This window comes from Oncorhynchus clarkii, chromosome 5 (assembly GCF_045791955.1).
Source record: "Oncorhynchus clarkii lewisi isolate Uvic-CL-2024 chromosome 5, UVic_Ocla_1.0, whole genome shotgun sequence".
In the NCBI taxonomy this organism is placed as follows: Eukaryota; Metazoa; Chordata; class Actinopteri; order Salmoniformes; family Salmonidae; genus Oncorhynchus; species Oncorhynchus clarkii.
In genome coordinates, this window is record NC_092151.1 from 21,044,781 (window position 1) to 21,058,579 (window position 13,799).

At 42.5% G+C, this 13,799-nt stretch overlaps 1 protein-coding gene across 5 annotated transcripts in view; it reads left to right on the forward strand.

Moving 5' to 3' along the window:
* The first annotated feature begins 1,222 nt into the window (after nucleotides 1–1,222).
* Nucleotides 1,223–13,799, forward strand: part of LOC139408514 (myocyte-specific enhancer factor 2C-like) — a 33,311-nt gene continuing 20,734 nt past the window's right edge. For 3 of the 5 annotated variants that reach the window (XM_071152492.1, XM_071152494.1, XM_071152496.1), the window contains exon 1: nucleotides 1,223–1,421. The gene's annotated coding sequence lies outside the window, so the exon portion shown is untranslated. Of the gene's footprint in view, nucleotides 1,422–7,817; nucleotides 8,313–13,799 lie in introns of those variants that run through there. The other 2 variants (XM_071152491.1, XM_071152495.1) reach the window with 1 other exon arrangement.

Sequence of the window (13,799 nt, forward strand, 5' to 3'; positions counted from 1 at the left end):
ACCACCGCTGTCTGTTTTCTTTCTTTCTCTCTCACGTCTCTTCCTTGAGGGTGGGGGGAATCAGGGGTGCCAATGGTCAGGACCATCTAGTAAGTGCGAGAGCGCACACACACACACACCTGCAAACAGCCACCGACACAAACCTGTCAACTCGTTAATGGCCTAGATGTGTTGATGTTTTCCAACAAACTGAACCTGGGCTGAACTCTTAGACAGACAGACTTTAGAACTACTTAGCTTAGGCTCAAACTAAATATTTGCAATGCCAGGACTGTACTGTATATGAGCTGTACGATATATAGTAAATTCCAGACTGTGTGGTGAATCTGTGGAGTCAGCAGGTCGTAGCCAAGTACAGTAAAGTAATTGGCGTGGAGAAGCCATTAAAGTTGTGAAAGTGTAACTTCCCATCAGCTATAGAGTAGGTTTATACCTGAGCTCTCATGCATAAAGAGATGCCCACAGCTGTGACCAATGTGCTGCCCACTATTTATCGTTGTGTGTATGTGTGTTATCCTTGGTCCTCAAGAATCAGTGTATCCTCACACTAACCCTATAGGAACTTTGTAGGTTTGTCTAGTAGCTTCCTCTCCTCAGTTGTCACCTCATCTCCTTTCCTTCATCTGCACGGATCTGAGAGAAGTGGACAGGTGTAAACTAATCCTCAGCCTATTGCAGATGCGCAGTGTGTTGAAATCTAGGCAGTTCATAGGTTTGATCTCTTTCTCTCTCTCCGGTATGTGAATAGGCCTTTAGACCAGTAATCCTGGGCTCTTATGCCAAATCTTACATGTTATTTTTTTTGTTTAAGTTAAGTCAGTTAAGAACAAATTCTTATTTACAATGACGGCCTACACCGGCCAAACCCGGACGACGCTGGGCCAATTGTGCGCTGCCCTATGGGACTCCCAATCACGGCCGGTTGTGATACAGCCTGGATTCGAACCAGGGTGTCTGTAGTGACGCATATAGCACTGAGATGTAGTGCCTTAGACCGTTGCGCCACTCGGGAACAAAGGCCAGCGGCACACACCACACACACCACCTACAGTATGTCGTGGTGTAGTTGGAGAAAAATAGCTAAATATACCCAGAGTGACAGAGGCTGCTGACTAGACGTCTGCCACAGACACGCACCCAACCAGCACACACTGGGGAGGTCACAGGGTGTGTGTGTGTGTTCCAGGGTGCTGCTGGGGCCTGGTTATGTCTCTCTCCTGTCAGTGTACAGTTAGCTCTGAGCCAAACAGTCACCCAGCTCTCTGGGTTCTCTCCTCTAAGCCAGCTGGTCTGGCTTTATAACTTCTTCTAATCCTTCTTTCAGTTTCATCCCTTCATTTCTGAGGTAAAAGATATAGTGATCTGACCCTCAGCTGGAGCTGAAGGGAACCTTCCTGGAGAAGATAATACAAGCAGCACTGGTGAGTGTGTTTGTGTGTGTATAACACACGGCGAACTCTTACCGACTCATAGCTCCTCTGGAGTTTCATGTTAGTTGGAGAATTTTGGGCTCTAAGGAGTGTGCCACATAGTCATAAAGAGTTTGTGAGTGTGCGAGAGCATTTAAGAGTGTGTGGGCTAGTCTGTCAATGGGATAGTGTGTGAGTGTGCTGCAAATGTCCAGTGTTAGAAACATTGCATGACAGATTAGAGAACATGAAAACAGAGATGTCTTCTATGGTGTTTTCTCATGATATAGTCAGCTGGTAGTATGGCTTCATCTGCTGAACATAGTCAAGCCTCTCTCACCTCTGTGTGTGTGGTTGGCTAAGGTCCCCTAGTCTGCTGTCCGTCTGTGTCTGCCTGTCCGACCGTAGCGAGATGCACAGCCACTGCTGCAGGAGTCAATCAGGAGTGGCACGAGACAGAGACACAAAGTGACATTCTGACCATGAAAATCAAAATAAAACAATGTTAAATTCACTGTTATACTCTTATACTGTACTTGTAGCAAGCTATAAACCTACATCCCACTGGGCACACCTCGACATTTCAATGTGGATAATTGAGTAACATTTTGTTGAGACATTGATTGATGAGATCAAAACCTATATTCACACCAACGAAAAAGACAGCCAAAAGTTAGTTGAATTTCCAATGTGTTATCACTATGGTTTCAACCATCTAAAAGCACAACCAAATTCCAATGGAAAAACAATGGCTGATTTTTGGTTTAGTTGTCACCCAAATGTCGATCACTGTGCTTTGAACCATTTTAAAAGCACAGCAAAGTTCAAATGTGAATACAGTGTCAGATATTTTGTTTATTTATATAACATAATGTCTTACTGTGCTTCATCTAATTGCAGAATCAAATGCCCTGTTTTGCATTATTATAATAGTAATATAAACCATTTAGCAGACTCTTTTATCCAAAGTGATTTACTGTCATGCGTGCATTCATTTTACATGTGGGTGGTCTCAGGAATCGAGCCCACTACCCTGGCGTTACAAGCTCCAGGTCCTACCAACTGAGCTACAAAGGATATTGAAATACATTAAAAGTACATGGTGCAAGAGATCAATGCTGTTTGAAATTCTGCACAGATTATTACAGCAGTTGTGAAGATCTCCACAGACTTGCGATGACCTATGCATGCTATCTTAACATGCTGCAAAAAACACTCAAACTGGACAGTTTTATCTCCATCTTTTCATTCAAAGACTCAATCATGGACACTCTTACTGACAGTTGTGGCTGCTTAGCGTGATGTATTGCTGTCTCTACCTTCTTGCCCTTTGTGTTATTGTCTGTGCCCAATAATGTTTGTACCATGTTTTGTGCTGCTACCATGTTGTGTTGGTACCATGCTGTGTTGTCATGTGTTGCTACCATGCTGTGTTGTCATGTGCTGCTGCCTTGCTATGTTGTTGTCTCAGGTCTCTCTTGTCGTGATGTGTTTTTTTTTATTTTATTATCCCAGCCCCCGTCCCCGCAGGATGCCTTTTGGTAGGGCATCATTGTAAATAAGAATTTGTTCTTAACTGACTTGACTAGTTAAATAAAGGTGAAATAAAAATTAAAAATATATGATTACATAAAGACATTTATAGTTACAGTAACCTCATTGTGGCCATGGTAAGATGGCGCCGGAGAAGAAGGCCAACCAGGCGGTGTCAGAGGAAGGCCCTAAAAATTGTCAAAGACTGCAGCCACCCTAGTCATAGACTGTTCTCTCTGCTACCGCACGGCAAGCAGTACCAGAGCGCCAAGTCTAGGTCCAAGAAGCTTCTAAACAGCTTCTACCTCCAAGCCGTAAGACTCCTGAACATATAATTAAATGGCTACCCAGACTATTTGCATTGCCCCCCCCCCCCCCCTTTACACCACTGCTACTCTCTGTTGTTAACATCTATGTATAGTCACTTTAATAACTCTACCTACATGTACATATTACCTCAACTAACCGGTGCCCCCCGCACAGGTACCTCCCTGTATATTGTCTCGCGATTGTTATTTTACTGCTGCTCTTTAATTACTTGTTACTTTTATTTCTTATTCTTATCTGTATTTTTTAAACTGCATTGTTGGTTAGGGGATTGTAAGTAAACATTTCACTGTAAGGTCTACTACACCTGTTGTATTCGGCGCATGTGACTAATAAAATTTGATTTGATCTTTTACTCATTTTAAGGTTGAATGTTACATTCGTTTAGTTTAGGCTATTAACTGTATTACAAAATGTATACTGAAATGTGTTTGGTTGTCAACGCAACCAAATATCAACATTTGAAGGAGATGATCTGCTTGGATAGAATTTTAAATCAACCAGAGCTTGAAACCCTTGGTATTGACTATTTTTTTTTAAATTATGTGTTGAATTGAAACAATAGCTGTTAATGACTTTGCAATTGCTATAATAGCCCTGAATGTTATCATTGATGATAGGCCTATATAAGTGATAAAGTATGGTCACATTTCATTTGCTCTGTTAAACCTACCCTTTAGAATGACCTTAATAACAACAGTGCATCTATTTCGTTTTTAAGAGGATATCTCTTAATAATCATTCGCACGATAGCACATTGGTAATATTCAGTGACAAATATCATAGCTAAGCAGGGCTGGGCTTGGTTAAAACCCTGGATGGGCCACTAAAGGGTAGCTGTAGACAGATCAAGGTTCTGCCCAGTCTAGTTTTCTATTAGTGAATATACATTGAAGATCTGATGTTGTTTTAAAGGTACAAATGCAATATATTTTATACAAGGTTTGTTTATGTTGAAATTTGGTTGCCATGATGACATAACCACCTCTCTGACCTATGATCTTTGACCTCTGGTCAACTGTGACCTTTGATATTTTAACATTTTGTTTCTAGGTTACCTCTGGGTCGTTCCACCTCAAAAAACACAAGAAAGAGGGTTAAGACACCCACCATCTCAGATTGTACTGAAATGGTTTATGTTGTTGGAAACAGGTAAGATTAGCATTCCTGCAACATAATTAAAAAAAATATATAAGCAGGTTGACATTTAATGTCATGAGTCTTGTCCTGGAGGCAGAACTGGCGATATAGTAAAACTTTTATGAAAACAAAAACCTTAATTTAAGGTTAGGGTTAGCAGTGTGGTTAAGTTTAGGGTAAGGTATAAAATCAGATTTCATGACTTTGTGGCTATGCCAGCTAGTGACCACTCTGCAGAGATCCCTCCAGAACAAGATTCATGATGATTACAAAATGACATATTGGTTTACTTACTGCATGGTCATTCCGACATCTGAAGTGGCCGTATAGCATTTACTGCGATGCAGTCTCTGCAGACTTCAGGGCTTTCATACTTCTTGTGCTTAGCAGAGCTATTGTGAAGTTAGCTGTCAAGGAGGTGAGTTTGTGTTTATACACAATGTACCGCCCCCAGCTACCATTAACCAATTATGTCAATGCAGAGTTTTATGGAGCCCTCCGCATTGTTACAACATTTGAGAGGCGCACGGCGATGCGGTACGGAGCCTGATTTGGTCTCTGCATGCCGCCGGAGGCTCCGCTATAGCGTCACACCCTCCATACGAAGCCTCCGACCACATTTTCAGGTCAAGCTTAAATAGTTTTTTTTACCCTGTAAGCAGTGTATGGACAAGATATGACAGCAACCCATGCTTTTGCTGTCATACCTTGTCCATAAACTGCTAACAGGGTAAGGAAACCAATATGTCATTTTGTAATTTGTGTGAACTATCCCTTCAACATTGAGGGGTAGAGATATATATTTGTTGATCACATAGTAGCAGGATTAGCGTGGGGAGTCTGTGGGGGGCTTTTTACCATTTCCTTGGATTCCTCATGTCTTACTCATTGTTAGAAAAAGTTTGGTCCAAATCGGATGTTAGGTTCTATATTTATTGAATATTACATGAATCCTATCAATTTAAATGGCCAATTTGGGTGCAATCAATTAGCTTAATTTCTCAGAGACCAAATTATATTTAAACAAAATAATGTTGCAGGAATGCTAATCTTATCGGTTTCTAACTACAGAAATAGGTTCAGAACAATCTGAGATGGTGGGTGTCATGGGTTGCTGAAATGACATGGAACAACCCCTCTTGCTTAATTCCTAATGACCATGGCTGACAGTCTATTGTGTGATACAGTACAATAGGTTGACTGTATTTATCATAAGTAGCCTTATGCCTTTAGTGTAGGCTTTACCTTGTGGTCTCTTGCGTCATTACAGTCTAGTTGGTCATGTCACATCCCTGACAGGCAGGGTTTGTGGTGTAGATTCTGGAAAACTAACTACTGTATACAATTACACTGCAACAATTCCATAGCTACTGTTGGCCACTGTCTGACTGGCTATCACTACAATACTGTGTGATTGCGGTGTGTCCATGCTGAAATTCTCTAGTGTATCTGAGCTTAAAATATATCTGGTGGTACTGCCCTAACGCTGCCATACACTCTGGCCTCAGAACCAGGGCGCTACATGCCACGTGTGTTTGTGTGCGTGCTTGTGTGTGTGTGAGAGAGTATGTGTGCCTATGAGTAAATGGATGGAGGAGATAATAAACGTATAAACTTCCTATGGAACATGAGTTGAACGCATGCTTTGAAATACCCCCTCATAATATACTCAGCTTGTTGAGACATGCTTTCATTGTTGTTAAAATGCTACTGGAATTACTGTGCCTTTGTTGTTAACAGGCCTGTCTCACATAAATAAGAGGTGTGTGTGTGTGTGTGTGTGCAAGCTTGAGAGAGTGAACAGTATATGTGTGTGTCAGCAAGAGTGATGGAAGTGACAGGGAACAATGACAGCAGGCTTGTCAGGTGAGATGCATACTTACGCAGCAGCATCTTTCCTCAGGGTGTATAATCCTAGCAGTTTGATGATTGTACAGCAGTTTTTCCATGCTGCCAGTCCCTCAGTGAAACAGGATCCTGTAACACAACAAAAGGAACCATATTTCTGTCTGCTTCAGGCTCATCCATTATTCATTGCAGGTGTAACGCTCTGGGTGGTCCACTAGACCACTAATGACCAAACTAGACCCCCATGGGACATACACAACAGGAACACACTAGACCCCCATGGGACATACATAACAGGAACACACTTGACCCCCATGGGACATACACAACAGGAACACACTTGACCCCCATGGGACATACACAACAGGAACACACTAGACCCCCATGGGACATACACAACAGGAACACACTTGACCCCCATGGGACATACACAACAGGAACACACTAGACCCCCATGGGACATACACAACAGGAACACACTTGACCCCCATGGGACATACACAACAGGAACACACTAGACCCCCATGGGACATACACAACAGGAACACATTTGACCCCCATGGGACATACACAACAGGAACACACTAGACCCACATGGGACATACACAACAGGAACACACTAGACCCCCATGGGACATACAGAACAGGAACACACTTGACCCCCATGGGACATACACAACAGGAACACATTTGACCCCCATGGGACATACACAACAGGAACACACTAGACCCACATGGGACATACACAACAGGAACACACTAGACCCTCATGGGACATACACAACAGGAACACACTAGACTCCCATGGGACATACACAAAAGGAACATATTTGCAGTAAAAACACTCCCCAGAGATTGTCTATTTGCTTGTGTGTGTGTGGTGTGTGTGAGCTGCAAAGTGGGTTTGAGCAGATAGAAGTAGCCTACTGCTGTAGAGTAGTAGGTCATTTTGTAAGTCCATCCACCCATCCAACACTACAGTTCTGGTAAACAGGTGCAGTTCCAATAGCTTCCACTGTCGAGCTCCAGTTGGCTAAAGAACCAATACTTCATACTTTCTGTTTGCCCTGTGTATTTCAGGTCAGGGAGAGTACATTACTCACTGAAAATGTACCTTCATTTGGGTTTAATCATTCGTGTTATGATTAAAAGCAGGTGTCTCACTGTCTGAATTGGATGTGTGTGTATATAAACTACATATGAATCTATGATATTAGCACCAGACCCAGTCTCATACTGTATCTCTCCTGTATGTCTCTCCCAGGTGCGCTATAAATCTATGGACCTGGTGCCCTTAGAGACCACCCTGATAGAACACTCAGACACAGACTGACAGAAAGACTAAGACAGCGGATTGAAACACACATGAGAGATTGAGATAAAGCCAAACCTAGAGAACCATGTAGAACGACTGAGGCTTTGGTGGAACAGAGGGACATGTGTAAGTGATTGACTGGTAAGAGATCAAAGTCTTCTCAGCATGCTAAACCAGAATGGAAATGTAGCTCTACTCCGACTCCGGTGGTTTATTTATTTGGCACATGTGTTGACTGAACATACGTCAGACAGACTGGCAGCAGTGGTGAGTAGTGTGTGTGTGTACCGCCCGCTAGAGCATTCATCACAGAAACGTGTTCAGTGATCGCGTGTGTGAGAGGGAGTAAAGGAGAGAGAGACAGAGAGAGAGCGATGGAAGTGTCGCACATTACCGATGGGAAACAAACATTAACGGGATAATCCCAGTTTCCTTCTCGTCCTCCTTTCCCTCACTCACGCACTCACACTGAGAACCTGCGTAGCACGGGTCGGTGGATTCTTCCTCTTCATTTCAAACCTTGAGCGGATAATTTTACTTTTGCCAGTTGTCTGCCTGTTCCAGCGCTGTGTTTTTATTCATGATAAATAGTAGGCTATTGCCGTTCCGGATTTAAAGTGAATTCCCTTTTCTGAACGGGCTCGAGGACTTTCCACTGTACAGTTCAACTGGACAAGCCTTGCGAAAACGCCCGGCGTAACGCACACGAATATCAGACAGAGCAGCTCGTGAGGAGAAAAGTAAGTGTGTCCACGCCTCTACGGTGGTTCATTTATTATATTCGTTTAGAAAGTTTACGCAGTTTGTACAGTTTGCGCTATTGACAGATAGCGTGCAGTGTTTGCTCTCCAAACTCGTCCGTAAACGCATAACACGAGTCTGTCATTACGAGGCTGTAATAGATGCGTAATAATGGAAAACCATGTTTTTCATAGAGTATAAACCAGCCTAGTGAGATACATGTGAATTATGTAGGCTTGTTTATTCATATCAAGTATTGTCTTCATGTCAATTTGTCAAAGTTGATTGAGCTCACTACATGCATACGTGTTAGAGAAAGTGAAATCACAGGCAGAGGCCATGCACTTACATTTTCAGTATATTCAAAGTAATTTTGACAAAATAAACAATCTATTATATTTTTCAGTGTAGGCTACCAATGCAAGTAAGAGGCTTGTGCATCCAGGGCATTGTGACCATGATAACAGGCTAGAGCAGTGGCACAGAGGGATGTCTGCCCCTTAGGTCCACCCGGAGAGAGACAGTGTGTGTAGGCTTATGTTCCAGCCAGCACTAACACACCTGACCTGATCATTGGCTCCTCTCCTCTGGATAAGCCTCTAGTGTCTGTGTCTTGCCCATTGAGCCAGAGAGATCAGCTCAGGTCTCTGGGGTTACAGGTGGATTAAAGACTAAAAACTAGCCTCGCCTGCCAGCCACTTCTCAGCTTTATGGACCAACACATGTCTGGGAGTGGGAACACATGTCTGGGCAGGGGTGCACAACACAGACCCTCGAGTTCCACAGTCCTGACGTTTTTAGTTTATCCCTAGCATTCTACTTGATCAATTGATTGTCACTCGATCAATTGTGCTGATTGGCTGGAGGTTAACGAGGTAGTAAACCAGAAAACTCTGTAGGCCTCATTCACTTCTCTCTTCACCACAGGCAGACCTGATTAAATCCCAAACATGTCGTTTATTTAAAAGTACATGGCAGAGGATGCGCTGCATTGTCCCCATTATGGGCCTTAAAGGGTCAATCAGCATTTGCCACATACATTTTTGGACTTATAAGTTAATAATTAGTTCAACTGTCGCAGCCCATCAGAACCCAAAATATAAGCTGTTTTTACTCCAGTGGGGGGACTGCTTTGTTATTGTTTCTACTGCTGATTGCCACTTTAACTCTGAACCCCCATGTCTCTGACATGCCTGGATTTTGCCCTAACGCTTGTGTTCTAGTGAGTGCAATGTCATCTGCCACTGCCGTAAAACAATCTAGTTACTTAGTGTTGCATCCTCCACCCTCCAGTTATAGAGTCTAATACAGAGGAGTCTTTGTCTGCTTGTTGCCTGTAGCTACAGTAGTGTTAATCAGTAGTCTTGTTTAGAAACTTCCCCCCACTCTAGTCTCCTCTAGTCTGAAGTATTTATAGTGGATCATGTGGCCATAGTGGAGAATAGGGTGAAAACGGTGACGTAGAAACTTGGTAGGACTGTAGGACACCAAGTCATGTCCTTTACTTCTTATTCTCTTCCTGACAAAGTGATAGAACAACTAGATGTTTTGACATGTTTTATTTGCAGTGCTCATTGCGCAGTGTTGAAGTTGACACAGACTCTATGTCTTGGGGCTGGGAATGACTGCCAGCCTGCCACCACACTGAGACTCGGCTACGTCCACCCCGCCGCCCCCAGCCCACTACCCCTCCCATCCTCTATCTGCCCCCTGCCCGGTACCCATCCATCTAACCCACCTACCCCCCTACCCTTGCCCCTCTGACACTGGCATGTAGATCATCCTGCCAAGATATACAAGGGCATTGCCACTCTGTCTCTCTCTCTCTCTCTCTCTCTCTCTCTCTCTCTCTCTCTCTCTCTCTCTCTCTTTCTTTCTCTCTCTTTCCCCCCCATCCAGCCTAAAAATACACACTTACACATTCTGTCTAGCCTGGCCGACTCCATGTCTATATGTCTGGCTGTCTGTGTTTGGTCCAGGGAGAGACTGGGATCAAAAATCCACCCAGTCATTTCTAATACCTCAGCCCATTTCTTTACTTCAGGCCCCCATTATTAGCCATAATGATCATTCTGCACAAAACCCATTATTTACACCGGCCCACTGGGATACAGATGGACCAGCCCATCTGGCATTTGCCTGAAATTCCCTACGGCCAGTCCGTTTCTGCTCTGGTCCTTCTGTCTGTTCTTCTCTTGCCCCAGAATACACACACACACACACACACACACACACACACACACACACACACACACACACACACACACACACACACACACACACACACACACGTATAGTATGGGGGTAAATGAGGACTCTGAATCATCTTCACGGCTATAGTGTGTTTATGTTTGTGACAGAGAAGGGGTACTGTGATTATTGTGAATGTGGGTGTTAAGGGGGTTAGTTAGGGTAAATGAGGACTGTGCTGTATGGCATTGGTCCATCTCTGTTCTGTACTTCTATTGTCTGTTTGTCTCTGTCTCAGTGTGGACTAAATACAGTCAGCTCCACTTTGTTTGGGGCATGAAGTTAATTATTTTATTTTTGGAGCACCGCTGGTTTACATTTAGGCTATTCATAGAGGAGGAAGTGTGTGTGGTGTGTGTGTGTGCGTGCACGTCGAGGGGAAGTCGGGTGGAAACCTGCTGTCATCCTGGTTTGGTTTACAGGCTCTACGTTACGTCCTCTTAGAGGGAACACACATGCTGGGAAAAGATCTAACTAACACACACATATAAACTTCCAGGTTTGATAGAATGCTGAGTTGGCTTGACAAGGAATGTTCTATATTTACTCCAAAGCAGAGAAATATGGTGTTTCCTGAAACAGCCTCACTGTCTGGATGACTGAATGAGAGCACAGACGTTTAAATATATCCTGGTTGGCATGTTGGTGCTTGTTTTTATTCAATATTATGTCCTAGCTAGCTTGATTATATCTGGTGCTGGCAGATACTGTGTAGAAGAGCTGTGTGTAAAATGTGCCTTTGTTGGTCAGTCTACTGGGGAGTCTGTAAAGATCTGCTCTATTCTCCTCTAGTCAGGGATGGTACGTTGTGGAACGCTGGAGCTGTCGTTACCTATCAAATTCTCTCAGATCACCGGATAGGGGTTAGAGGTTAGGGGTTAGGGATGGTATGTTGTAATCAAATCAAATTTTATTAGTCACATACACATGGCTAGCAGATGTTATTGCAAGTGTAGCGAAATGCTTGATGACAGCCTGGTTACAAGTCTGTTTCTGCTTTAGCTATTCAAAAACATACCTTCAAATATATAGCTAATTACATTTGCTCTGACTCAGTACATTTATTAGCTAGCTAGCAGCAATTAGCATGTGCAATTAGCATTAGCGGCTAACAAGATTTGGGCCCAACTTGTTAAGAAAAGACAAACTAGCTGTTAGTGTAATTATATTAAGCTAGTGTATTTATATTAAGAAGCAAAGTGAAAACTGCATCATTGTCATCAACTTTGTTGCATATGCTGCATTGACAATGCAGACTGAACACAAGTGTCTCGTAGTTGAGGAACATCAAATGCGCTCCTTGAGTGTCAGGGGGCAGGGCTAGGTCTGTGTGGAACGCAGCATGGAGAGAGAGAGCAGAGAAAGAGGACTCAAGTAGCGAAGAAAACTATACAAATGGTCATTACACACAACGTATCACATTTAACAAGCCAAACATTCAAATACCGTTATAGAAGATAAAGTTAAAACCAAACACCTTACTCATTGTCATGTCATTGACAAACCTGTGATCTCTCTCTCTCTCTCTCTCTCTCTCTTTCCTTCTTTTCTCTCTCTCTCTCTCGCTCTCTTTCCTTCTTTTTTTCTCTCTCGCTCTCTCTTTCCTCCTTTTCTCTCTCTCTCCCTCTATCTCTCTCTCTTCTCTCCCCCCCCCCCCCCTTTCTCCTCACATTACTTCAGCCATGCTTCTGCCTCTGACTGTACTGGTAACTGTGTGTGTGTGTGTGTGTGTGTGTGTGTGTGTGTGTGTGTGTGTGTGTGTGTGTGTGTAGGTCGGACACTATAAGCCATGTTGGCTCTACTTGTGTCTAGCTACTTAAGAGGATCTTAAAGAGCCTATAGGCCAGGAGACCGCAGGATACACACACACACTCACACGCGTACACATAAAAGTTTAACATATAAGTGATCACTTTCCCTTTGAAGTACACTGTATCTCCCTCCATTTCTTCTCTCTGTTTCCTCATGAGAGAGGCCTGATTAACACATGGAGGGATGGAGGGATGAGGAGAGAATATAGCACACTCACTCCCTTCAGAGGATATTGGACTCGCCCCCCCCCCCCCCATAGTTATTATAATGTATATGTCAATAGGTTATGATAGAGATAAGGTTAGAGGTTAGGGATCATGGATAAAGGGAGGGGGTCCTGGGGGTTGCTGGTCCTGTAAAAAAAAAATCAGGTGTGCTCGATTAGGTGTGTGTGTAACCCGCAGTGGCTTAGTGTTACACAATAAGCTGTGGACTGAATCCTTCAGATCCTTTGTGCCAAGTCACACAAGGCACAGGTGACAACAAACAGGACTCCTCACCTGGACTTGTACTGTGCTGGATGTGTTTTGGATCAAGAAATTATGTAAATGTCAACATTCTAATAGAATATGATGTGAGGTCAACATTCTAATAGAATATGATGTGAGGTCAACATTCTAATAGAATATGATGTGAGGTCAACATTCTAATAGAATATGATGTGAGGTCAACATTCTAATAGAATATGATGTGATGTCGACATTCTAATAGAATATGATGTGATGTTAACATTCTAATAGAATATGATGTGATGTTAACATTCTAATAGAATATGATGTGATGTTAACATTCTAATAGAATATGATGTGATGTCAACATTCTAATAGAATATGATGTGATGTTAACATTCTAATATAATATGATGTGATGTCAACATTCTAATAGAATATGATGTGATGTCAACATTCTAATAGAATATGATGTGATGTCAACATTCTAATAGAATATGATGTGAGGTCAACATTCTAATAGAATATGATGTGATGTCAACATTCTAATAGAATATGATGTGATGTTAACATTCTAATAGAATATGATGTGATGTCAACATTCTAATAGAATATGATGTGATGTTAACATTCTAATATAATATGATGTGATGTCAACATTCTAATAGAATATGATGCGAGGTCAACATTCTTATAGAACTTGATGTGAGGTCGACATTCTAATAGAATATGATGTGAGGTCGATATTCTAATAGAATATGATGTGAGGTCAACATTCTAATAGAATATGATGTGAGGTCGACATTCTAATAGAATATGATGTGAGGTCGACATTCTAATAGAATATGATGTGAGGTCGACATTCTAATAGAATATGATGTGATGTCGACATTCTAATAGAATATGATGTGATGTCGACATTCTCATAGAATATGATGTGATGCCAACATTCTCATAGAATATGATGTGATGTCA